Consider the following 26,202-nt stretch of genomic DNA (forward strand, 5'->3'; position numbering starts at 1 on the left):
AGGATACCTGAGCACGGTGTTGGGGGTGGCGTGGTTCCCCCCGCACCCCCTGCCAGGGCTCCCAGCGAAACTCCAGAAGAGAGTGAGGAATTGCAGGTGGAACTTCGAAGGAACCAGAGCTTGAAGGGTTGGAAGGTTTGGAAGGTTCTCAGCCCGTCCACACCGCGGATCGAGGAGCGCTGCAGTGAGGTGGGCCGTCCGGCCGTCCGAGGAGGGGGTTGGCGTGGGCGTGGGGCGGGACAGAGACGGGCAGGTAGCAGGGAAACGGCCCGCTGGGTTGGAGGAAGCAGAGGAAATGGGCGGGATGGAGGAGGGCTGTCCTAGCCTTCAAGACGGGGAGGAGGTCTCCCGAGGCGGCTCAGAGATCGCGGCTGCCTGGGTTCGAGCAAGCCAGACGCTCCCGTCTGGGAGGTGGTGGCCAGCGGGGCAGGGCCAGGGCGTTGGCAGCGCCGTCCCGCCGTGACTGACGTGGGGGTGACTTCGCTGCCACGGTGGGTGAGGAAGGTGAGGACACGGCCCCAGCGGGCCCGGGAGGCAGAGCGTGGAGCCGGGGAGGAGACTCTCGTGGGGTTTTGCTCGCCACGTGTGGAATCTCGCGTGGGACTTCCCACCCCCCTTCCCCGTGCTGCCCTTGGGGACCAGACTGTCTCTCCCGTGGCTGCCACCCTGCACCTCAGAGTCCCAGCTGGAGAGAGATCCCGCTGTGGACGAGCATCTGCTGTAGACGATATCTCGGGGAGACCTGGGACGTCAAACTTTAGGGTTGCTGGGATGGGTGAAGACGTTCGGGGTCCCTGGATGGAAGAGGGTGCATTTCGGGCGTGAGGACTTCCGGGGCTGGCCGTGGGATTGCAACCGGATGTTTGGACTCCCCCGCCCACCTCCCCAAATTCTTACACTGAAATCCCCAAATGTCTTCTGGGAGTTTCCCTGTTTTCTCAGTCCCTGGGAATTCGTTTAGAATTTCCACTTAGCAGATTCTGCGACAATAGACGTTCTTGTGTCTCCTGTGAAAATTTTCAGACTTCCAAAGAACCCAGCTGGAGTGTGCCGGCCACGCAGGAAACACGCGACCCTCAGCGCCCGGTGTTGAAGGGGGGCTCTGCGGGGGCCCAGCAGACTGGGGACCGGCGCTCTGTCTCCTGGCTCAGGAGCGGCCTGAGCCAAGCGTCCCCACCCTCCCGTGGGCCAGGCCAGGCCTGCTCACGCGGGCGGAGCTCCAAGAGCAGCGGGTGGCCCCTGCATGCCGCCCGCCTTGCATGGGCTGATACCTGCGTTCGCGGGGCTCAGGCTCAGGGCGGTGGGAACAGACCCCACCTGCTGCCAACACAGACAGCAAATTCGTAAAGCCTAGCAGCCAAAACACTAAACATGGCTTAGCGATGCACGCAATGAAATGTAATTTAAAGTGTCAAAGTGGGGTCGAATTTCCTTCAGGATAGTGGTTGTCTCGGGGGGGCGTGCAGAGGAGGACGGGGCTCCCACGGCACCTGGAAACGTCTCTCTTTTAAGAGCTATAGGAGTAGTTGTCGAAATGCTGACATCTATTAAATATGGACACAAACAACATGGAGAAACACTGAGTGAAACCATAGACGTGCACACCACACACACACACCACGTACATCACGCAGTTCACACCACACACCACACGCAGTTCACACCACACAGTTCACACCAAACACACCACACAGTTCACACCATACACACCACATAATTCACACCATACACACCACACAGTTCACACCACATACACCACACAATTCACACCACACACACCACGCAGTTCACACCAAACACACCACACAGTTCACACCAAACACACCACACAGTTCACACCAAACACACCACACAGTTCACACCATACACACCACATAATTCACACCATACACACCATGCAGTTCACACCACACAGTTCACACCACACACCACACGCAGTTCACACCACACACACCACACAGTTCACACCAAACACACCACACAGTTCACACCATACACACCACATAATTCACACCATACACACCACACAGTTCACACCACATACACCACACAATTCACACCACACACACCACGCAGTTCACACCACACAGTTCACACCAAACACACCACACAGTTCACACCAAACACACCACACAGTTCACACCATACACACCACACAGTTCACACCAAACACACCACACAATTCACACCATACACACCACACAGTTCACGCCACATACACCATACAATTCACACCACACACACCACACAGTTCACACCAAACACACCACACAGTTCACACCATACACACCACACAGTTCACGCCACATACACCATACAATTCACACCACACACACCACACAGTTCACACCAAACACACCACACAGTTCACACCATACACACCACACAGTTCACGCCACATACACCATACAATTCACACCACACACACCACACAGTTCACACCAAACACACCACACAGTTCACACCATACACACCACACAGTTCACGCCACATACACCATACAATTCACACCACACACACCACACAGTTCACACCAAACACACCACACAGTTCACACCAAACACACCACACAGTTCACACCAAACACATCACACAGTTCACACCATACACACCACACAGTTCACACCATACACACCACACAGTTCACACCACACACACCACACAGTTCACATCATACACATCACACAGTTCACACCACACATACAACACAGTTTACATCATACACACCACACAGTTCACACCACACAGTTCACACCACACACACAACACAGTTCACACCATACACACCACACAGTTCACACCACACAGTTCACACCACACACATAACACAGTTCACACCATACACACCACACAGTTCACACCACACACACCACAAATCTCGCACACACGTGTTGCATGCCCACGCACATCTTTGTCTTCCCCGTGCCCCCAGTGCACCCACTGGAGAGAGGACACGCTGGGCTCTGTGGGCCGACACCGTGTGGCCGGCGCCGTGCCAGGCGCAGCCGTCTGCCCTCTCGCTCCTCCTCAGGGCCGCCCGTGTCTCCTCCCACGTGCCGTCCCGCCCCGCAGCCCCTCCGCCCGCCCCGGCCTCCTGGGGGCCTCGCTGCCCCCCTCCCCCGGCTGAGCCCAGGTCCCCTCCCGGCCTCCCCACTGTCCCGTGTGCAGCGGGACTCACGCGTGGCCCCTGCTCATGCCCCCCCCCCGGGGCGGCGGTGCCAGAAGGCGTGGCATCTGCCCGTGCGTCACCCCCGGGGTTGTGGGCCAACGCCGCTGTGTGGCCTCGGACCAAAGGGGCCACGCTTGAATGTTGACTGATATTTCACACAAGAAGACCGTGACAGTTTAAAGTAGTGATCGCCTATTCGCCAAGCACGTCTCCAACGAGGACAGAGCTGGCTGGGCGCCGGCTCCGTCATCTCGGGGCGGAAGCGCCGGTTTTGTTTCTCGTTGTGCAGGTCGCTCCGTGACAAACACAATGCAGAATGTCAAGTAACCGCCTCGACATTGATCTGCCGGGTTTAGACCTGGAACAAAAATCCACGACGTGTGACCGTCAGAGCCACCCCGTGTGCAGGGTTTTCCCGAGACCGGCGGCCAGTCCAGAAGGAGCCGGAATCGCCTGGAGCTCTCGTTTCGATTTCTTCCCGTCCTGCCGGAGATCTCCGGTCCATCGTACAGAACTCACGTAATTTCCGACGTGACATCCATCTCATCATCCATCTCATTCCCAAACAGAAGCAGGTCTTGCCCTGCTCAGTCCGTGCCGGGCAGCCGGCCCTGCCCAGCGCAGGAAGAAATCCACGCAGACGGCTCTGCTCGTATTTCGACGCCCTCGCTGGGTTGCCGGGGCCGACGCCACCGGCCCTGCAGGGCGCACGGAGACCGGCGCCAATTCTCTCCAGCAAAGCGTGTGCGCACACACGCTGGAACAGCCTACACCCTGGAGTCAGGGTTCTTAATAACATTTTCCAAAGAACTGACTGCTTTTTTTACGAATGCATGGAGAAAATATGGCATGGGTTTAATATTGCATTATGAGCCTCTGACGAAGGCTTTTAAAAATATGCTTTATGCATGAATGTATAAAACGGGCATATGTTGCAGTAAAGTTTCACTGTTGTGCATAAAGTATATTATAATAGAAGTGGTAAAGTTAGCCCTTCGTGGAGAATTGAAAAAATGAAAAAATGAAATGGGTCTAGCCAGAGGGGATGAATTCTCCCAATGCTTTTTTTTTTTTTTTTTTTTTTGCCATATAAGGCCACTTGGTCCTGCTGAAATGTTAACCCGTGGGTCACGGCCGGCCGGCCAAGGCGTCCCAGTGGCCAGTCCCGTGGTGGGAAACATGGATCCAAGCCGGGAGCCCCCCGGGCAGCCCAAGCCCAGGCAGCAGACGCAGATTTACCTCGGAAATACACACAGATGGAAATACTAAAGCTGCACTTTGCAAAGCTCCTGGAATGCTTCCAGGGAAAAAATGTGAGGGATTTCAGAGCAGGGACACTGAGGATTTTTCTCCACTTCGATTAGCTCAAGAATGAATGCCGGGCTCACTCGCACGGCACGGAACCCCGACTCCGGTGTGCTGAGCGTTCGGTTCTCAGGGCGGGCTAGACGCCCCCCGCCCCAGGGCAGGACCTCTTGGAGGCACCTGCTCACCCATCCCACCCACACGCTCACAAAGCAGGGCCTCACCAAATAGTTAGTTACATGCATTACGGAGTTTAATTTTTACAGAACACGCAATGAACTAAACACAGGTGCTCCTCAGGGATGCCGCGGTTCTGTTCCGGCCCACCGTGACTAGCTGAGTATTGCTGTGGGCAAGTCACACAACTTCTCTGGTTTCCCAGTGCATATAAAAGCTTATTTATTCTATTAAGTGTAACAGTAGCAAAATGCAAGTATATTAATTAAAACATACTGTATTGATGACAGATGCAACCAACCTTTTTCGCTGGAGGAGGGTCTTGCCTGGGTCCTGGCGGTGCCGGCTGATCCCGGCGTGGCTGCAGGAGTCCGGGCCGGCCGCGGCGATTTTTTTAAATAAGCCAGCAGCGGACTTCGCCGCACGGACTGGCTCTTCTTTTCCCAAAAGGTTTCTCTGCAGCATGTGACTCTGTCTGGCGGCGTTTTCCCCAGGGCGGGACTCCTTTCGAAGTTGGAGTCCGTCCTCTCAAACCCGTGCCCTGCTCTATGGAATGTTCTGGATCCTTTGTTGTCATGTCGGCGGCGTTCGACAGCGTCTTCACCGGGAGTAGGCCCCAGCTCAGGAAACCGCCTCCTTTGCTTGTCCGTAAGAAGCAACTGCTCATCTGTTCAAGCTTTATTGAGATGGCATCCTCAGGCTCCACCTCTGCCCCTACTTCTCTCGCTGTTTCCACCACTTCTTCCTCCTCTTAAGTCTTGCACCCCTCAAAGTCACCCAACGAGGATTGGAATCAACGTCTTCCAAACTCCTGCTGATGGGGATATTTTGACCTCCTCCCTGGAATCATGAATGTTTTTGATGGCATCTAGAATGGTGAATCCCTTTCCAGAAAGTTCCAGTTTACTTTGCCCAGAACCAGCAGAAGAAAATCACTTATCTATGGCAGCTGTAGGCTCACGGAATGCGTTTCTTAAATAAGACTCGGGAGTCTAAATGACTCCCGTCAGAGCTCTGGGGGGACCAGGAGCCTTGTCACGGAGCAGGAATATTTTGGAAGGAATCTCGTTTGAGCAGCAGGTCTCAACAGTGAGCTTAAAATATTTAGCAAACCACACTGTAAGCAGCTGTCGTCCGGGCCTTGCTGTTGCATTTATAGAGCTCAGTTTTGCGCTGACGGCTTGGCTAGCTGTCCGGCACTGGGGGGGGGGGCATGGTTTGCTTTTGACCCGCCTTCCTCACTAGCCTCCTCGTTGCCAGCTTTTGATTGATTTAAAGCGAGAGGCGTGTGACTTTTTCTTTCCCTTGCACACAGAGTGGTGACTGCAGGGTTACTAACTGGTCTAATTTCTTTTGTTTGTTTGTTTGTCATTTTGCTTTTTTTTGAGACAGAGTCTCGCTTCGTTGCCCAGGCTAGAGTGAGTGCCGTGGCGTCAGCCTAACTCACAGCAACCTCCAACTCCCCGGCTCAAGCAATCCTCCTGCCTCAGCCTCCCGAGTAGCTGGGACTACAGGCATGCACCACCATGCCCGGCTAATTTTTTCTCTCTATATATATTAGTTGGCCAATTAATTTCTTTCTATTTATAGTAGAGACGGGGTCTGGCTCTTGCTCAGGCTGGTTTCAAACTCCTGACCTCGAGTAATCTGCCCGCCTCGGTCTCCCAGAGTGCTGGGATTACAGGCGTGAGTCACCGCGCCCGACCAACAAGGCCTACTTGGATGCTGTCTTTGAGGTAACAGAAGACATCCTAAGAGATGGAGAACGGACTGGGTGGACCCACCATCACCACGCGCTGCCCCGAGGCAGTGGGAGGCAGGGCCCGGTGGTGACCTCGGGGAGGGGGTCGCCGAGTTCCCGAGATCGGAGGGGGGTGAGGGTGAGGGTTCGCAGGACAAGCGTGCGGAGGGGACTTCGGAGAGAGAGAGAGAACCACACAGAGCTGCGGAGGGTCTCCGTGGAATATCCACGAGCATCCATCCGCACACGCAGGTGGGGAGGTGCCCGGGGGCAGGACAGTGGGTCTGGTGCTCCCAGGGCGTGAGTGACACTAACTCCCAGTGAGCCCAGGACGCTGGCGCTGTGGCGTGTGCAGAGGGGCCACCCCTGCAGTGGACATGGTGCAGGAACCGGGCGCCTCTTTGGTTCTGCTGAGCCAAGCCCTACACTCAAGACCCAAGAGGACAAACTTGTTTCCATGGAACTTCATTATGTCTCAGAACACGCTCAAAGCATAGCGGAGTAGAAAGAACCCTGGGATTACATGTCAGAGAAGTCGTAGCTGAAATTCCGTCTTCTGCTTACTATTTCCCTGGGCTCCCTATTCAAAATACCTCTTGCACCTCAGTATGCATACCGATAAACTGGGAACAATACAATTTATAATGCCTATTTACAGGGCTAAAAAAAAAGTAAAAATATTTTATTTAATATATTTTTTAAATTTATAAAATATGTAAGGCACTTTGGCTTAAGAAACTATCTGAAAAGCAAATGTAAAAAAGTCTAAGTAAACAGCTTTCTCTCTTCTTCAGAGATTAAAAAAAAAAACACGCTCTGTACTATCTCCAGGAATATGAAAATGTTCATTACCCAACAAGGTAAAATTCATAGTGTCTGGCATTCGATAAAAACTACCGGGCGTGCGGGACGGTATGATCCATGGTGAGCAGAGAAATCAACCCACTGAAATCACCCTGAAAAGGCGCACAGGTTAGAACTAGCGGGAGAGAACACTGAGAGGCTACTTTGTAAAGAGAAAAGGGGTTGATGCATCAGGGGGACATCACGCTTTTAAACATTTATGCGCCTGACAACAGAAGTGAACTTCACAGTTCATGAAGGAAGCAAAGACAGACAGACCCACCAGGAGACGCAGAAAAACCCACAACTATAATTAGAGAATTAAATATGCCTGCTTCAATTATTCATAGAAAAAGGAGGCGGAAAATCAGCAAAGACACAGAAAATCTAAGCAACACCATCAAGCAACTTGGCCTACTGGACGTTTATAGAACACGCCGCCAAGCGACCACGGAACACACGCTCTCTCCTTCGAGCCCACATGAAATATTCACCAAGGAAGACCGTGTTCTGGGTCGTAACGCAAGTCTCAACAAATGTAAGAGAGTCGCAAGCCATATAACATATGTGTTCTTAGCGCAATGGGATCAAAGTAGAAATTAATAGCAGAAAGATCTTTAGAGGACCTCCCAACATTTGGAAACGAAATGACATTTCTGAATAGCCCACGGATCAAAAAATAAATCAAAGGGTATCTTAAGAAATGTTTTGAACTGAATATAGAATTTGAAAATGAACCGAACTGAAACATGAAAACTTTTAAAGATCAAAATGTGCGGGTGGCATCCAAGGAGTACTGGGGGAGAATCGATAGATCTTTTTTAGGGAAAAAGATCTCAAATCAATGATCTCCACTTTAAGATGTTAGACAAAGTAAACACTGGAAAGAAAATAATAAATCTCAGAGCGGAAATCACTGAAATGGAAGAAAACAGAAAAACGATTGAGAAAACAACCAGAACAAAAACGCCGGTTCTTCGTACGCCTCCACCACACCAACCAGGAACGAGAGAGAGAAGACAGGAAGACAGGAATGACGGTGTCAGGAATAAAAGTTGTCACAGATCCTGCAGGGAAGGAAGGGTGAGGAAGCAACAGTGCGAACAGCTTCATGCCGATACACGCAACAACTGTGATGCCGACAAATCCCTCAAAAACACGCATCCCAAAGTTCACCCAAGAAGAAATAGAAAATGTGAATATCCCAATAGCTACTAAGTCAATTTAAGAAATAAGTCTAAAAAACTTTTCCTGCAAAGAAAACCCCAGGCCTAGATGGCTTCACTGGTGGATCCTCCAATTCTTCCAAAGATTTAAGGAAGGAATAGTATCTACACATGCTCTTCCAGAAAACCGAAAGGAATTGAGTACGTCCTAACTCAGTCCATGAGACCGGTATCGCCATGATTAAGAGAAAAAGAAAAGGCAACACAATAAACGAAATGACAGACCAGTGTCCCCCATAGACTCGGATGAAAAATTCTAAACACACATTTAGCAACTTAATTTCAACAATACATAAAAAGATACTATATCTTGAGTAGTGAAACTTAGGCCAGGAATACAAATATCTTTTAATATCTGAAAATTAATCAATATAATTCACCATATTACCAACTAAAAAAGTAAAAGAATATGATTATCTCAATAGAGCCAGAACAATGATTCCGCAAAACCCAGAGGCATTTCCCGATAGGTACCTTCGGCGCAGCAGCCTGGGACAGGACCGTGCCCAGCCGGGCAGACCCGCAGCCGTGAAACCCCATAGCCGGTGTCATTCCCCTAAACGCTTCCCCTAAGACTGGGGGCAACTGAAGGGTTTCTGTTCTCACCCCATCGATTGAACTCTGTACCGGCGATCTTATCCAGTGCAATAAGACAAGAAAAAGGAGCAAAAGCCATCTAGTTTGCTAAACTGTCTTCCTTCACAGACAACAAGATCGTCTAGGCAAAAAATCCGGCAGAATCTACTGGAACAGGTGAGTAAATCGATGAGTGAGTTCTGCCAGGTCACGGGACGCAAGACTGATACATGCACGCCATGGGGGGGGGGTGGGAACGGAAAGCATTATAAGCACTTTGGAAAACAGATTGGCTGTTCCTGACCAGTTCAGTGCAGGCCTGTCATGGGATCCAGCCACTCTGCTCCTGGGTAATTCATTACCTAAAATAAAATAAAAAATAAAACAAAATAAAATACATCCCAGGTCCATAAAAAGACTCGAATGTGAGTGTCCATAATGGCTTTGCTGGTTACAGCCCAAACTGCACACAACCCAGACACCCACCAGTACGCGAACGGATAAAGGAACTTCAGGGCATCGTGCAGTGGGCGTTGTCCAGCCGGAGAATGAATGACGTGTTGGCACCTGCAACCACGCAGGCGGGTCCCGAGACGCTGACATGGGGTGACAGCCCCAGACTGGAGGACGCACGTGCTGTGATTCCATCTCTGCAGGGAATAGGCAGACGGGCGTGGTGGGCAGACGGACAGGCCGGGAGGAAGGGAACACGGGAGCCCAGGAGGGCTCTGGGGGGGGGGGGGAGGCACATCTCCACGCTCTGGATCACACGGACGCAGGCGCAGGTGCACGCAGACGCCGACACGCGGCAGAGCGCACGCTCCGAACAGGTGCAGGGTGTTGCGTGTCCATCTCGCCTCAGCAAAGCAGTTTGAAACAGGTAAAAAAAAAAAAAAAAAAGGAGGGTGGGTGGGTAGCGGCTGAATAAGAATCGTGTGTAGTCTTAGAATTCTACCTCTGCCGTCTTGCTCCGGCTGATATTGCAGTTAAAATGATCAAGTTTGAATTGTTACATTCTGTTATTATTTACATATAAATAATTTACTCTCCTGGGAGAACGAATTACGCAGAGCGTTAGAGCACCAGGACTCATTTTGTCAGGACCGAGGTGCCCGTACACTTTCTCAGGCGAACTAGACTCCCCAGGGGGTGTGGGGGGGGGTGGCCGGGCAGGTGTCAGCCCACACCGTCCTGGCAAACTGACCACGGTGGGACCCAGCGGCCCAGAGCACCCCCAGGGATCTGGACTCTGTTCCACATGGGTCCGCTGGGCTCCCTGCTGCCTGTCCCCACCCCCGCCTGGGACCTGCTCCCGTCCTCCCTGGGAACTCCGGGTTTGTGGTCGGCTCAGCACCTGCCCCACCGGGACTCCCGCCAGGAGCGCCCAGGGCCCCGGACGGCTCCATGTCCTCTGGGCCTCCCCGCATCTTTGGCAGTTGCATAAGCTCATGGACGGGACCGTGCGGGGTGCACGTTGGGGGAAGTATGCGTGGCTCAGACGCCTGCATCCACCCGAGAGCCCCCAAAGGCCGCAGAGCCCTGTTCCCCTCGGAGCACGAGGGGCTGCCTCTGGGGCCCCGGGAAACCGCCCGCGCCGTCTGCTCAGCTCTGAATAGAGACGTGGCGGCGTCTCCCCATGCCCTGACCCGGCATCTCCTCCGTGAGGGCCGGACTCTCAGACCGAATTAGCACGACAGCGTTCATCCGCCCTCCCCGCGGTGCCTCTTCCGGAGAGCTCTCCCCGAGGTGCCGGTGGAGCTGAGCTCTTTCCAAACAGAAGGTTATTTCGCCCGAGTGCTTACCGGGATCCCACTTAAAGTTGGACAGTGGGGAACCCTCCTGGGACCCTGTGGGGTCTCCACGGCAACTTGTGCCCTAGCTGGGCAGGGCGGGGACGGGCCACTCTGGACCCTCAACTTGGGGGCCCCACTGGCTGGGGAGGGAAGGGGCGCAAGGCCTGGGCATCCGTGTTTCCCGGGACCTGGGGAGGGGACGCTCTCCGGTGACGTGAGCACTGCCCGGTGCTGAGGACAGACCCTGCCCAGCAGAGTCCTGTGTCCCTGGGGGGAGGCTTTAGAAGCCCCTCTCATCACCCTGCCCTGGTCGGAGCGCTCAGAGACACCCATGCAGAGCTGGTCTGCAGGGGGGAGGGGCGCTACCTCCACGAGGATCTCGTCACCTCGAACAGCACGTCTGCGCCCGCGGCTGGCCCGCGTGCTCGCGAAAGACGCCAGCTATTGCCGTTCGAGCCCCCAGGCCGGGCTCCCTCCTGCCCACCCCCCACCTGGGCTCTCTCACTTTCCTCCGGGATTAGTAGAAGGAAAAATAAGCTATGTCGCTTGAAAAGATTCAAATTCGACCTGTTGTTTCAGAAGCTACATAAAAACCCCGCAGGGAATGGAAGAGGCTGAGGAGCCCGAACCCCGCCTGGTGTCTCACGGCTGGGACAGGCTCTGGTAGCCGCGTGGACCTCGATAAGTCAGGTCCACTCAGACGCTGACCCTTCCCTGTCCCTGCCTGGGGAGAGGGGGGCTCTCCTCTGCCCCCCGTCTCTGGGATTATGGCAAGTTGGGAACACGTGACTCCATGCCGGGCGCATTGGCCCCTGTGAAGCTGCAAACCGTGCAGGGAGACCCCCGTGAGGCTGGGGGGCGGCACTGGCCCGACAGGGGAGGCCGGGCTGGCAGAGGTGGCCCAGGCCAGGGGGCTCCGGCCCCGGCTGCGATGGGGGGGGCGATTTGCACAAGAGGGTCTCTCCGTGACGGCCTCACACACACTACACGGGACATTCGGGAATCTTGCTGTCCTTCCATACAACTCGTTACAGACAAAACTTACATGTGATTCCTTCTGCGTCTGGTGGAATCACACAACTTTACAGTTACAATCATAATCCACATCTTCAAAACATAAAATAAAATGAGCTCATTCTCGTAATTGTTAACTTCATTCTTACAGGTAAGATCCAAACCAGGGGCCAGCAAGCCTCAGGCCGTGGACCAGGCCCAGCCCGTGTTCACTGGGACGTGACGGTGCCCACGTGCTTCCTCCTGGTCTGTGGTTGCTTCCGTGTCACGTGGGGGCCCTGCTGCCCCCCACCTCCACGCCCCGATGCCATCTCCCCGGGACAGCGCTGTGACTGTCTCCTCACCAGTAGGACGTGGGGGGAGGGGGAGGGGGGCACGCCGGTGACCGGCTGTGCTGGCCAAGGCCCCGCCTGTCTGTGCCCTGCTGCCCTGCAGGGAGCGACCTGCCACGCCCGGCCAGCTCTGCGGCTGGACCCCGGGGTGCCCCGGGGAGCTGAGTGCCTGCTCGGTCCCGGGGCCACAAGGCCGTGACACTTGCCCAGCCCCTGCGGGAGCCAGGACACAGGCCCTTCCCTGGTCGGGGTCCAGGTGCGAACGGCGCCCTGGGCAGCCCCTCAACTGCAGCCTCTCGGGGGGGCCCGGCCGGGCGGTGCCCGGACTCCAGAGCTCGGACGCTGCGAGGTCACAGCTGTGTGTGCTGAGCCTCCAGGGATGAGGTCATTTGTGACACGGTAGAACGCCAGGAGCACTGCGTGGCACACGCCAGCCGTCGTGGAGGAGGCCATAGGGCCCCGAACGACACTTATAAAATATTTACCATCTGGACGTTACAGAAAAGTGCAAATGGCTCACATTGAGGCTGCTGGCCTCCTAGGACGTGAGGCCTGGTGGCGTCTGACCGGGTCGGGTTTGGGGGTGCAGTTGGGGCCCCCCCAGCCCCACCGGGTCAGCATTCTGAGCATCCTACCCCGCAGGAGTGACTGGCCGCTTTGGGGCATCTCACCAGGAAGCCAGGGCGTCCTCGGGCTGGCTGGGCGGCTCTCCCAACAGACCGGCATCTCCGGCTGTCGGCGGCGGAGAGCGAGGACTCCCCGCAGGGAGCCCGGGCCGCCGGCCCCACCGCCAGCCACGCTGTAGGCGTGGGAAGCCAGGCAGGGTCCTGAGTCCCACGGGGTGACCAGCAGGCAGTGAAGGGGACGGCAAAGTTGGCGACACCGATCAGGACGGACAACTTCCTCCCGCGCCCGCACGTTCGCTGGCCCTGTCGCCCTGCCCGGAGGGAGCTGCTCCTCCCCGGTACACAGGGCTCACTCCGAGGATCGCCCAGGCGTGACCTGGGAGACCTCGCATCCCCGGAGCCAAGCTGTGTCCTCGGCCCCTGGGCTCGCCGTCCCCTAAAGCCCCAGCCGAAGGCAGCTCCTGACTCCCGGCCTTTATAAACGAGGCCATCACTCCTGTCGGCTTCGCTTTTGCCCACTCATGCTCTCCCCACGGGGCCTTCCACGGCTTACGTCCGTGCCCACGACCAGGCCGGGCTGTTGATGGCTCCCGGTCGCTGTCCCCAGGAGGCCGAGCTGGTGCCGCCCCTTGGTCTGGTAGCGGGATGTGTGCCTGACTCGACTGGCCAGGCCTCGCTGCGGCCCCTTCTCACCCGCGGACCTGCTTCTCTCCTCCTGGGGGTGCCTGGGCCCGGCGGCCCCCCGCTGGCGGCACTGAGACATTTAGGTGCAGAATGCCGGGGGTCAGCTCAGGCTGCCACGACAATGCCTTACGCCGGGGCTTGTGAGCCCCCGCTCTGGAGCCTGGAAGTCTGAGATCAAGGTGCCGGTGGACCCCATGTCTGGTGAGGGCTTCCTGGCTCACAGACGGCGCCTATTGCCGAGGCCGCTCTGGGTCCCCTGTGCAAGGGCGCTAGTCCCATCCGTGAGGCTCCGCCCTCATGACCTCCTGACCTCCCAAGCCCCACCTCCTGACACCATCCCCTGGGGACTAGGACAGATGGATTTTGAGTGGGACGCAAACATTCGGTCCTTTGCACCTGAGAACCGGCTGACCGCAGCAAGACACGTGCACTGCCCACGGAACCGGCCACGCCGTCTGCCGGTGCACTTGAGTGGCCGCCTTGCCCCGGACAGTCTCCGCTGAGCCTGCTTCCCCCTCTGTAAGGGAACGGGCTTTTGTGTCGGTTTTGAGACGCCTGCAGATTCTGAGATGGGAGCGACCTCCCTGCTACAACGGTCTCTTTGCACAACGTTCCTCCCTTCTCCTCTGGATTCGTTTTATTTGAGGCCACCTGGGAGGTGGTGTGGAAGAGGCCACTGTGGTTCAGACAAGGTGCTGCCAGGAGCTCACGGAGCCAGGAGGGTCTCAGCCACCTGTGCCTCTTTCCCCTGGTCTGTGCCGTGCAAGGTGGAGAGGTTGGTGTCTCTAAGTCACACGCATGCATGACACAGGCACCTCCGCTTCCTGGGGGTCAAACCACCCCCTTTCATTCACGCGTTCCTGCATTGAGACAAATCTAAGTGCTTTAAGAAAAAGAAAGAACTTTCCTGAAGTGTTTCTTCCCTATTTTGCTAAACTTTTAGCATTTAAGGCATTATGGCCAATTAACCCGAGGCAGAGTTTTTCCACCTGATCGGCAGAGGGCAGGTCCTCTCTGCCGCACGCAGAGGCGCAGTGTGCCGGGCCCTGCAGGGCCTCCTGACCTGTGCCCGCTGGATGCAGGAGAAACTCCAGTTACAGCTGCCAGAAACAGCTCCGGACACCACCAAATGTCCCCTGGGAAACAGCTCCCCTGAGAACTGATTATCTAGCCTATGCTTCTGTGTGTGAGTTTCAGGCAAAAACAAATTGTGCCACTAACCAGAAAGAGAAGACAGAACATTGGATGCAGAAAACAGGCTGCATGTATCTGTGCCTGTGTGTGCATGTGTGTATTTGTGTGTGCCAGTGTGTGCATATGTCTGTGCATGTGTGTCCGTGTGTGCATGTCTCTGCACATGTGCATCTGTGTGCATGTGTCTCTGTGTGCATGTGTCTGTGTGTATTTGTGCATGTGTATCTGTGTATGCACATGTCTGTGTGTATGTGTTTGTTCATGTATGTGTTTTTGCACATGTGTGTCTCTGTGTGCATGTGTATATCTGTCCATGTGTCTGTGTGTGCATGTGTCTGTGCATGTGTGCATGTGTATCTGTGCATGTGTGTCTGTGTGTGTATGCATGTCTCTGTGCATGCACATGTCTGTGCATGTCTGTGTGCATGTGTGTGCATGTGTGTATCTGCGCATGTGTGTTTGTGTGTGCACGTGTATCTGTGCATGTGTGTCTGTGTTTGCATGTATCTGTGCATGTGTCTGTGTATGTGTGCATGTGTGTGTCTGTTTGTGCATGTCTGTGTACGCCTGTGTATGTCTGTGCATGTGTGCATGTCTGTGTGTCTCTGTGTGCGTGTGTCTGTGCATGTGTGTGAATTTCTGTGTGTGTGTGTCTGTGCACTTCTGTGTGTGCACACGCTCACAGTTTATCAGGAAGAGGGTGGGGAGGAAGAAGATGAAGGTTGTGGTTCAGGGAGGACCCTGCCCACGCAGGGCTGATGACACACCTAACGTGTCCCCCACACGGGACTAGCCCTGCAGCAGATCCAGGTGTTCTCATGTGTTGTAGATCTAATAATCCTTAAAACCCTAGAGAAGAACTACACAGATGGAATTAAACACTTATTGAACTGCTGGAGGGAAATGAGCATCGTACGTTTAGAAATAATAGAAGAAATCGTCAAGGAAAATGAAGAGACCAGAGGCTGTACAGGTTGGAGACTGAAGCCGTTTGGTGAAACTGGATGAATGTGCATCTTCCGTGACGATGTCACCAGATAACTTAATTCACAGTCACCGCCTGTCATTGGGCCCCGATGTGGTCACCGAGGGGAGCGGGAGACGGACTTTCTAGAAGCTGGTAAGTGATGCGGGTTCGAGTGAACCACACACGGAACGGGATTAGAAGCCGCCCGGTGAGAACAGAACCGTCTTTACGGGAACACGCTCCCGCCTTCCGTGGCCGCCCTTGCCAGGCTTCCACTCGGGGCCGCTGGCGGACAGGGTTGCGGGTCCCTGCGACCTCAGCCTGGTGTCCCCGTGACCTCAGCCTGGTGTCCCCAGGGCATGGCCTACTGACTGCTGGAAGTTGGGGTGACGGGGCTGGAGGGAGCTTGGAGGGTCCCCCGGGTGCTGACACTCACACGAAGCCACCGTGGCCAAAAAGTGGAGAAGCCGCCCGGAGCCGCTGGTCCCCGAGGCCTGGCTGTGCGTCTGGCCACAGGGAGCGAGTGGTCCGGCAGCACCGAGGATGAGAAAAGGAAGGAAAGAGGGACTTTGGGTGGTGACACGGCGCTCTAGCCAGCTGGCCTGGGACAGCCCCGACCCTCAGCGCCCCGTGAGAGGGACAGTGGCTGTTTCTGTTTCACGCGTGGAGGTCGCACACCTGGGGCACCTGCTCAGCCTCAGTCCTGCGCAGGGGACTCCAGGACCCCTCACTGCCCCACCCGCACCCCTGCGGGTCCTGGCTCCTCCCGCTGTGGCAGGTGGATAGGTAACTTCATCCATCTCGAGAGGCGACTGCAAATTGTACCATGAAATGTCCACAGAAAACAGATTTGTGTCTGTGTTTCGGACTCTGAAGGGCTAAGACTATTGTTTCTCTACACTGCCTAATAGATGAGGAGCAGGAGGCAGTCAGCAATCGTGCTGAGTAAATCGGCCTTGAATGTGCAGCTAATTGAGGTGATGGCTGGCCGTGCACAGGTGCGAATTGCTTCTCCTGGGAGAAGCGAGGACTCAGCTCAGAAATCCAGGTGAGGGAGGATGGCATCCACCGTGGGCCCAGGTGAGGGAGGATGGCGTCCACCGTGGGCCCAGGTGAGGGAGGACGATGTCCACCTTGGGCCCAGGTGAGGGAGGAAGGCGTCCACCGTGGGCCCAGGTGAGGGAGGAAGGCGTCCACCGTGGGCCCAGGTGAGGGAGGACGGCGTCCACCGTGGGTCCAGGCGAGGGATGACGGAATCCACCGTGGGCCCAGGCGAGGGATGACGGAGTCCACCGTGGGCCCAGGCGAGGGAGGACGGCATCCACCGTGGGCCCAGGTGAGGGAGGACGGCGTCCACCGTGGGCCCAGTGAGGGAGGACGGAGTCCACCGTGGGTCCAGGTGAGGGAGGACGGAGTCCACCGTGGGTCCAGGTGAGGGAGGACGGAGTCCACCGTGGGTCCAGGTGAGGGAGGAGGGTGTCCACCGTGGGTCCAGGTGAGGGAGGAGGGTGTCCACCGTGGGTCCAGGTGAGGGAGGAAGGCGTCCACCGTGGGCCCAGGTGAGGGAGGAAGGCGTCCACCGTGGGCCCAGGTGAGGGAGGAAGGCGTCCACCGTGGGCCCAGGTGAGGGAGGACGGCGTCCACCGTGGGCCCAGTGAGGGAGGACGGAGTCCACCGTGGGTCCAGGTGAGGAATGACGGAGTCCACCGTGGGCCCAGGCGAGGGAGGACGGCGTCACCTTGCGCCCAGGCGAGGGAGGACGGCGCGTGGAGCACGCCGTGGTGTTGCACGCGTGCGGGGAACAGGCCTCCGCGGGGCGCGCAGTGTGTGGCCGTCCGCCCGGGGGCCCCTCTGCTGCCTGGCAGCCGTTTCCGTCGCAGGATCCGCCCGGCCCCTCGCTGCTCTCTCGGGTGGGGCCGCGCGAGGGGTTCCTGGCTCTGTCCGGCGGGCGCCGGGCCCAACAGCCTCACATGCGGCCCTCCCTCCGCGTGGGCGGTGAGGTCCGGCGAGAGGGCGGCGGCGAGGGCAGCTGCCCGGTGCATTTCCGCCCCGCCGCCGTGTTTGTGAGCGCCAGCGAAACCTGCGCGCTCTGTGGACAAGCCGGTGGGGACGTGGTAGGAAGAAGTCCCGGCACCATCCCAGCAGGACGGCGCGGCTGCAACCGGAGCGCGCAGAGAGCTCTCCAGTTGCGCCGAGACCCTTCCCAACCCTCGGGGCCAAGGCGCACGTGGGCTGGGTCTTCACACCCTCTGGCGGAGGAGGGGCTCCCAGGCCGGGTGTGTGCAATGTCACCTGCCCGCTGTGGGGGGAGGGCCCCGAGTGAGACGTACCAAGCGCCTGCTTCTTGCCAAGGCGCGTGGGGCCCGGAGGGGCGTCTCGGGGTGTGGTGATTCCCGCTGGGTGGCCGCGGTTCTCTGCCCGGCCGGCTGGGCTGTGGCAAGGTCTCGCCCCTCCTCCCAGGCCCACCTGTGCACTTCCTTCTGAATCCCCCCGTTTTAACAAGAACCCCCCGTGTCTGGTCGGGTCCCTCCAGCACCCCCAGGTGAGGCCTGGTCACCGGCCTGTCCCCAGCAACGTCTCATTTGGCTGGTTTAGCCGGAGTCCCCCTCACCCATGCTCCCTTTGCTCATTTTCCGCCGCCCCCCCCCCCAGCTCCCGGCTGTGAACCCCGGGCACCTGACTGCACTCGGAGTTGCGCCCAGTCTCACTCCTCCCGCAGTGCCCCATTCGGGGGCCCCTGTGCCTGTCGGGGTGGGTGGTCCTGAGTGGTCTTCCACAGTGGTGCTGGGTGACGCCTCCTTCAGCAGCCAGAGCCCCAGGCCCCGGGGGACACAGACGCCCACCGCACCTGCGCCTCTGCGGGTCTGACTCTCGGCCCCGCCCCTGGGCGGTGCAGGTGGGAGGCAGGTGGCGGCAGAGCCTCCCAGGCAGAGAGTGCGCAATTCGGCTGGAAAACCACGCGCCAGACGCCCGTTTGATTGGGGGGCCAGCCAGCCGCCAGGGAAGTGTGTGGAATGTCCCCATGTCCCCATGTCCCCGCTGCTTGGCCACAGCCCCTCCCCTCCCAGACGTCCCAAGGTCAGGAAGGTTTCCTCGAGGCGGGTCACCCAGGAGAGGGAGAACGTGGCCCTCGGGGTGGCTGACGCTGCGCGGCGGGAGACGCGCGGCACACCTGAGACGGCCCCGGCCAATCCCGTAATGAGATTTAATATTTGATGCCGGCTTATTAGAACATAATGAATTTGCTGCTTTAATATTGATGAATAATCAGTCCTACGGAGGCCGTGGGGATGAGAATCTAGCGCGGAGGGAAAATTAATTGCGGCGTTCACGGCAGGCCTCCCTGGGCGAGGTGGCCTCCTGGCTCCACCTGCACGCTGCGCGTTCGTCCTCCCCGAAAAGACTGGCCAGCCCGTCCTGTGTCCGCCACAAAGCGTGACTCGCTTGGGGAGAAAACCGGGAAGGCGAGGGCGTCAGCGGACATTCTAGGATGACGCAAACGCGCGCACAGAGTAACAAAGTCACCGCTGGGAGCTGAACTGTGTCCCCTCTGAACGTGGAATCTCTGGCCCCCAGGGTAAGGGTGTTCGGAGGTGGGACCTACAGGAGGTCAATAAGACTAAATGAGGTCGCGAGTGTGGGGCCTGACACCCAGGGCTGGCATCCTTATGAGAAGAGACACCAGAGACCTGTCTGTCCCTCTCTCTGCCCCGAGGGGGTCACAGCAGGAAGGCGGCTGTCTGCGGGGGCCGGAAGGCAGCCCTCACCGCGAAGTGACTGCACCTTGATCTCGGACTTCCGGGCTCCAGACCTGTCGGAAAATAACTGTCTGTTGTTCCCGCCGCCCAGTCGGTGGTATTTGTTACGCAGCCCAAGCTGACTGGTGCAGTTGCACTGAATCCCTGCCACGCCTGTTGGCTTCACATCACTTTTGGGTGGGGTGGGGGGTGTGCGTGTCCCTGACAGAGCCGCAGGTCCCAGCCTCTGTCCCCCAGCCTCTGTCCCCCCAGCATTGTCCCCATGGCCTTGGCTGGAGGGGCTGCTCCCGGCCTGCCCCCCCCATGTGCTGCTTATTTGTTCATTCATTCATTCATTCATTCATTCATTCCAGGAAGGTCCTCAGGTGTCCACTCAGAGCCTGCACCACGGGTGGGAGCAGCAGACACCAGACCTTTCACTGTTACCCACGAGTCCTGGGTCCTCGCCAGGCCTGCAGACGCCACAGCGTCACAGGAATATGAGACGTTAAAAACTCATTATTACTGTACATATTTCTGGAAACAAAATAACTAAAACTAAGGCATGTCTCTTAGACTCAAGTGGCAAAACTCCAACTCTCGGGGCATATTCCTTGTTGCCAAGGAGGTCCCAGGAACGGATACGTCTTGGCGAGAGAAACCTTCGGAGTAACGAACTCGGGCGGCCCCGCGCTGTGAATTAGGGGGACCCAGGGCAGTCCTGGCGCTGTGAATTAGGGGGACCCAGGGCAGTCCTGGCGCTGTGAATTAGGGGGACCCTGGGCAGTCCTGGCACTGTGAACTAGGGGGACCCAGGGTAGTCCTGGCCCTGTGAATTAGGGGGACCCTGGGCAGTCCTGGTGCTGTGAATTAGGGGGACCCAGGGCAGTCCTGGCGCTGTGAATTAGGGGGACCCAGGGCAGTCCTGGCACTGTGAATTAGGGGGACCCAGGGCAGTCCTGGCGCTGTGAATTAGGGGGACCCAGGGCAGTCCTGGTGCTGTGAATTAGGGGGACCCTGGGAAGTCCTGGCGCTGTGAATTAGGGGGACCCAGGGCAGTCCTGGCGCTGTGAACTAGGGAGACCCAGGGCAGTCCTGGCGCTGTGAATTAGGGGGACCCAGGGCAGTCCTGGCGCTATGAATTAGGGGGACTCCAGGCGGCCCCTGCGTTGTGAATTAGGGGGACCCCGGGCAGTCCTGGCGCTGTGAATTAGGGGGACCCAGGGCAGTCCTGGCGCTGTGAATTAGGGGGACCCAGGGCAGTCCTGGCGCTGTGAATTAGGGGGACCCAGGGCAGTCCTGGTGCTGTGAATTAGGGGGACCCTGGGCAGTCCTGGCGCTGTGAATTAGGGGGACCCAGGGCAGTCCTGGCGCTATGAATTAGGGGGACTCCAGGCGGCCCCTGCGTTGTGAATTAGGGGGACCCCGGGCAGTCCTGGCGCTGTGAATTAGGGGGACCCCGGGCGGCCCCCACACTGTGAATTAGGGGCACGTGCACTGACTCATCCCGGCCCCTGGGACCTCCCAGTGCCCCTGCGGATCTCCGTGGCGCACACCTGGTGGAAGCGGCGCCGCCCACGCCGCCACCTCTGGACAAACACGTTGGAAGCTCCAGAGCTCGCGGACCGGCTCCCCGATGACTCCTGCGTCAGAGGAGACGGGAGCCTGGCGCGGAGGCCCAGCGTCCCCAAGCAGAGGGGAAGCCGGGAATAACTCAGGCCCCACCGCGGGAGGGGGTTCCTGGAACACATCCACTGCCCTGTCCCCAGCGAGCGCGCTGGAAACGCAGGGACAGGGTTTGCCAAGGAATTAACAGCACAAAGCAGCAGAGGTGGCTCCGTCTCCCAGCGCCGCTGCCGGTAGCCCCCTGGGGCGTTGGTGCTGCAGAGACAGCGTGTGGGGTCCCGGGAGCCCCCTCGGTCCTCGCCCGCCCGCGGTCGACTTCGGATCATGGGCTTTGAAAGGCAGAGTCCGGTTATCCTGCAAAGAAGAACATCCCGTAGGAAAAGGAAAAGGAACCAGAGTCCCTCTCCGGGCCGGGCTCCTCCGCGCCTGCGCCCTGCTGCCCGAGTGTGGGGTGCTGCGGTCCCCGTGGGTGGAGCCCCGTGTGTGTGTGTGTGTGTGTGTGTGCGCGCGCGTGTGCCCGGCCCGCCGGCCGCCCGCTGGGGAAAGAACACCCCCGGGGCAAAGGCGTCGGTCTGGCCCATCCAGTGCCGCGCGTTCGGCCAAACCGCGCGACCGCGCACAGCTCCAGAGACCGCGGCACGGAGGGAACCAGCCGGGAAGGCCACGCTCGGCGCGGCCCCTGCAGACAGGCAGGACCGAACCCCAGCTCAGGGCAGGAGGAGAGCGCGTCCCTGAAACCGCCTCCCCTGCCGCGGGGGAGGTGTGAAGTGGCTTTCCCCTGCACCCCGGGCGTGCACCCCTCAGCCCCCCTGCGCCCCACCTGCGGAGCAGGGCTGCCCCACACCGAGGGCGCAGGGGCGTGGCTGCTGGCCTCTCTGGGCACGACCCACCGCCTGCAGCAGCGTCGCAGCTGAAAACCTTCGCAGTCTCTGCTTCTGAGCGTTCAACTTTGGAATCCGCGGAAGGCTTTGTCAGCGGATGCAGAATAGAGACAATGCGGCGTATGTGCACGCTGGAATGCGATTCAGCCTTAAGAGTGAGGAAATTCTGTCCTGTGTGGCGAACTAAACGGACGTGGGGTGCATAGGTGCGGTGACATAAGCCAGGCTCGGATGCACAGATGCTTCCTGACCTCACTCCCCTGCGGAGTCTGCAAACGGAGCCTCACACTCCCAGGGGAGGCCGCCGTCCAGGGCCAGGTCCCGCGAGGACAGCAGTTAACTGCCACACCTGGGAACCTGCGTGTCCACAGCTCCATTAAAACGACATGGTCCCGGCCGGGCGCAGTGGCTCACGCCTGTAATCGGAGCACTGTGGGAGGCCGGGTCTGGGAGATTGTTTGGAGTTCAAGACCAGCCTGAGCAAGAGTGAGACCTCCCGTCTCTACTGAAAATGGAAAGAAATTAGCTGGACAACTAAAAGTATATATATAATTAGCTGGGCGTGGTGGCGCATGCCTGTAGTCCCAGCTACTCGGGAGGCTGAGGCAGGAGGATCGCTTGAGCCCAGGAGTTTGAGGTTGCTGTGAGCGAGGCTGACGACACGGCACTCACTCTAGCCTGGGCAACAGAGTGAGACTCTGTCTCAAAAAGAAGAAACAGACCCGTCTTCTTTAAGAAACCCTGACTGTTGCCCGGTGGGTGCAGAAAAGCTCTTGGGCTCCCTGAGCAGAGAGGATCGCTGCCGCGTCCACAGTGAGATTAAGGCGCCATGGAGAGAGATTTTAAGCTGAGCAGAGCACGTGCTGTGCCGTGGCGTGTTCGTGCCGTGTATTTGTGCTTTCGTAGGCGTGTTTACTTTCAGAAGACAGCGGTTTCTTCAGTGCTTATGAGGATGGCGATTTTAAATGCCAGGTTTCTCAAACTAGCAGACGGGAAACCACATTATCGTGTGCTTTCGAAATACTACTTTTGGAAAATGTAGTCTTGCATTTTTTTTTTGTAATTTCTGACAATCATCTCCATTTTTATGATATCCCAAGGCCATGAAATTTAAGTAGGAGATTTCGGCCCCACAAATAGAGAGTCATTTGTAATAACCCTGGTGCATAATTAACTATCAGAGCGGACATAATCTTTGGGAAATGATTGAATAATATGTTATGATTTCTATGTTGGATTCGTAAGATGTGATTTCCCCATTTCAGTTATTGTATTTTCAACTTCAGAATTTCTATTTGATTCTTTTTTATTAGTATCTCTCTTCTTATTGCTATGGAGACGTAATTCTCACACTTTTCTTTAACTTTTTTAGACACGGATTCCTTCAATGCTTTGAACATATTTATCAGAGCTGACTTAAAGTCTTCATCTAGTAAGTCCAGGGTCTGGGTTTCCTCAGGGACAATTTCTGTTTGCTTTTCCCCCCACGTATAGGCCGTAATTTCCTGTGTTTTTGGTGTGTTTCCATAAATTCTGTAGAGAACTTGCTATTTTTTTTTATTTCAGCCTATTATGGGGGTACAAATGTTAAGGTTACATATGTTGCCTTGCCCCGCCCCCCCCCATGAGAGCTTCATGCGTGTCCATCCCTCAGATGGTGCACATGGCACCCATTATGTATGTATATGCCCATCCCCTCCTCCCCTCTCCTATTGCCCGATGCCCAATGAATGTTATTCCTATGTGTCCACTTAGGGGTCGATCCGTAAATACCAATTTGCTGGTGAGTACATGTGGTGGTTGTTTTTCCATTCTTGGGATACTTCACTTAGTAGAATGGGTTCCTGCTCTATCCAAGAAAATACAAGAGGTGCTAGATCACCATTGTTTCGTATAGCCAAGTAGTACTCCATGGTACACATATACCACATTTTATTAATCCTCTCATGTATCGATGGGCACTTGGGTTGCTTCCAGAGCTTTGCAATTGTGAATTGCGCTGCTACAAACATTCGAGTGCAGGTGTCTTTTTTATAGAGGACCTTTTGGAGAAGTGGCTATTTTAAATAGCACAGCGGGGTACGTCTGGAAGTCAGATCCACAGCAGGACTGGTAATTGTCGCTGTTGTGTAGGGACTTCTAGGGATAATTCTGTAAAGTCCGTGTCCTCCGCTGTGTGTGGCCACTGCCGTCCTGCCTGGTTACTCAGTGGCCAGCTAATGAGTGGACAGAGAGTCCCCGGTGTCCTTGGGCCGGTGAGGCTCCAGCCTGCTGTGTCCAGGGCTCCTCTCCTGAAGGCGGGGGCGGGGGGCGGCCTTCCCCCTCGCAGAGCCTCGAGGTCAGCGGACGTGGGCGGTCCGGGCCTTGTCAGGTCCTCTGGGCACTGCCCAGCCCTGCACACGCGTGGGCCCCGCGGACACCCAGGGAGGTGTGGAGCTCTCCAAAGCCCCCTGCAGACTGGCCACTACCCAGTTTTCCACGTTTGAGGTTTTGGACAGTCTCTCGTGAGGCCAACCAGCGTTGCTGCGTCAGGCAGCTGTGACGTTGACAGCTGCTGCCAACAGTCCTCCACAAACACTCGGGCGCTGGGTTGTTGGCGCAGAGCGGGCTACGAGTCCGGGCAGATAAAGAGAAACTCCTAGAATGCAGCTTCAAGGGGGCTGCCAGGAGATCAGACAGCGGCAATTCCCCTGGACGGGGCTTTTGGAGTTCAGACCCATTTCCCTCCCCCCCCCCAGCAGCTGGTTTCCCCGGCTTTCCTAATTGCAAAGCTGCCGGGTTCCCAGGAAAAGCACAGAGCTGGGGGAAGGAGGGGGTGGGGGGCTACGTTAAAACACCACAAAGCACACCGTTCTTACCGAAATGCATTGAGTCTTCTTGAATACATGCTCTTGAGATTGCTACAAGTTAAGTTCCATAGGTCTAAAAATGTTGGTTTTGATGATCCTTGCCAGAGATTTTCTCACTTTGATGACGAAATGGGTTTTTGGAGGTCCCCGTCCCACCCTCCTGGAAGCGCTTCCAATTGCTTCTGCAAACTCACACGGGGTGGTCAGTGCGGACGGCATAAACAAGGCAAAGGTGTGGCCATAGGACGTCTTGGGGAGGTGCTCCAAGGTAAGGACACAGCCTGTCCCGAGGCGCGAGGTGCAAGCGTGCTGCAGTGTTCAAAGAACAACAAGAAACCCGTGGGTCTGGAGTCCCCATAGATGGCACTCGTCCACCTGGGATGAGCCTTGCAAACACTTTTCCCCGAAAAGAGCTTCAGATACCTGTCGGCTTTCTATTAGGAGCACCAATGTATTTCTAATGGGAGACCCAGAAGGAAAGATATAAACAAAGAGACAGAAAGAATATGTATTTTTAAATGGCAGAAGAAAAAAATTCAGATTTGATGAAAAACTTAATCTGCACACTCCAAAACTCAAAGAACACCAAGTAGGACAAACTGCCTGGACACATCATAATGAAACTGTTAAAAGTCGAGGACAAAGAGGAAATCTTGAAAGCAGGAAGAGAGAAATGACTCAGTACATACAAGGGAGCTTCAATGAGATTCACATTTTTTTTTTTTTCTGGTTAGAATCAGTGGAAGATATAGCAAGTGGGATATTCAATATCCTGAAAGGAAAAAAAAAAAAAACAAAACACATGTCCCTCAGTTATCTGATATGCAGCAAGACTGTCTTTCAAAAATGGAGGCGAAAGGAAGACATTTCCAGACAAATTAAAACTGAGAAAATGTGTTGCTTCTAGACCCAAGTTACAAGAAAGACTAAAGGAAGTTCTTCAGACTAAAAGCAAGTTGCCCTAGACAGCAACTCAAACCTACATGAAAAACAAAGAACACCGATAAAAGGAATTATGCAATTAAAATGAAGACATAAAAGTATCTTTTCCCCTCTTTTAACAGACTGTAAACCGAGTATACAAAACAACATGCATATAGTTTATTGTTGAATCTATAACATACTTTGTCATATACTGGACCGTAATAGCACAAAGTAGGCAGATGGAAGCAAAGCTGTACTGGACCAAGGAAATGACACTAGAAATAATTCTAATCCAGAAATAAATGAAAGGTTGTGAAATATTAAATAAGATTACTATAACAAATTTTATAAATAAATACCTCCTCTCCTTTCTTCTCTCAGCTTTTTTTAAGAAAGACATAAAACTATATAAATAATAAGGATAACCATAGATTGTTGGGTTGATAAATTATAGGTGTAATAAAAGTAATAGCACGAAAGGGGGAAGAGAGAATAGAACTATACAGGAATAACATTTCCATAGCTCAATAGAATTAAG

The sequence above is a fragment of the Microcebus murinus genome, chromosome 10 (assembly GCF_040939455.1).
Source record: "Microcebus murinus isolate Inina chromosome 10, M.murinus_Inina_mat1.0, whole genome shotgun sequence".
Lineage (NCBI taxonomy): Eukaryota > Metazoa > Chordata > Mammalia > Primates > Cheirogaleidae > Microcebus > Microcebus murinus.